Genomic DNA, 1,052 nt, shown 5'->3' with positions numbered 1-1,052 from the left:
CACCTCACCTGTGACTATCAATGATACAAATATCTCAGCAAGAGGCCCAGCAATCATTTCTCTAGCTTCCCACGGAGTTCTCGGGTACACCTGATCAGGTCCTGGGGATTTATCCACCTTTAACCGTTTCGAGACATCCAGCACCTCCTCCTCTGTAAGTTGGACATTTTGCAAGATGTCACCATCTATTTCCCTACAGTCGATATCTTGCATATCCTTTTCCACAGTAAATACTGACGCAAAATACTTGTTTAGTATCTCCCCCATCTCCTGCGGTTCCACACATAGGCCGCCTTGGTGATCTTTAAGGGGCTTGAGTTACTCTTTGTCATTAACATTTTTGTGGAATCTCTTTGGATTCTCCTCAACCCTGTTTGCCAAAGCTCTCTCATGTTCCCTTTTCGCCCTCCTGATTTCCCTACTGCCCCGCTGAGGCTGTGAGGCCTGGAGTCACATATAGGCCCAGACGGGATAAGGGTGGCAGAGTTCCGTCCCTGAAGGGGTGTTAGTGACCCAGGTAGGATTTTAACCAAACGGTCTGACCGTCAAAATTACTGAGGCAGGATTTCAACTTTGGATTTTTTACCGGATAGTGACCAGCCCCTTGGCAATCCTGGTACGGAGAGGATCGCCACACCCTCATTCCAAAATGGCCGACCCCTTAACTGTGGGCATGTGATTCCCTTGGATCTGGACTCCCAAGGGCCTGGAAGTGGGTTTGGTGGTGGGGGAGAGAGGGAAGGGTTGCAGTTGGGGAGGGTGGGATGGGAAAACCTTCCTGGGATCCACCCTGCCGAGCCCCACAAGGAGATGATAATAAAACTGTTCTATTTTTCTCCAACCTCACCCACAACTCTCCCTCCCTGTTCCCTTGGAACTCCCAAGGGCCTGGAAGTGGGTTTGGTGGTGGGGGAGAGAGGGAAGGGTTGCAGTTGGGGAGGGTGGGATGGGAAAACCTTCCTGGGATCCACCCTGCCGAGCCCCACAAGGAGATGATAATAAAACTGTTCTATTTTTCTCCAACCTCACCCACAACTCTCCCTCCCTGACTC

At 51.0% G+C, this 1,052-nt stretch overlaps 1 protein-coding gene across 1 annotated transcript in view; it reads right to left on the bottom strand.

Moving 5' to 3' along the window:
• Positions 1-1,052, bottom strand: part of LOC122543981 (neuroblast differentiation-associated protein AHNAK-like) — a 15,915-nt gene that overhangs the window by 11,819 nt on the left and 3,044 nt on the right. The gene's annotated exons all lie outside the window — the stretch shown is intronic.

This window comes from Chiloscyllium plagiosum, chromosome 45 (assembly GCF_004010195.1).
Source record: "Chiloscyllium plagiosum isolate BGI_BamShark_2017 chromosome 45, ASM401019v2, whole genome shotgun sequence".
In the NCBI taxonomy this organism is placed as follows: Eukaryota; Metazoa; Chordata; class Chondrichthyes; order Orectolobiformes; family Hemiscylliidae; genus Chiloscyllium; species Chiloscyllium plagiosum.
This window is presented reverse-complemented; position numbering and strand designations above follow the sequence as displayed.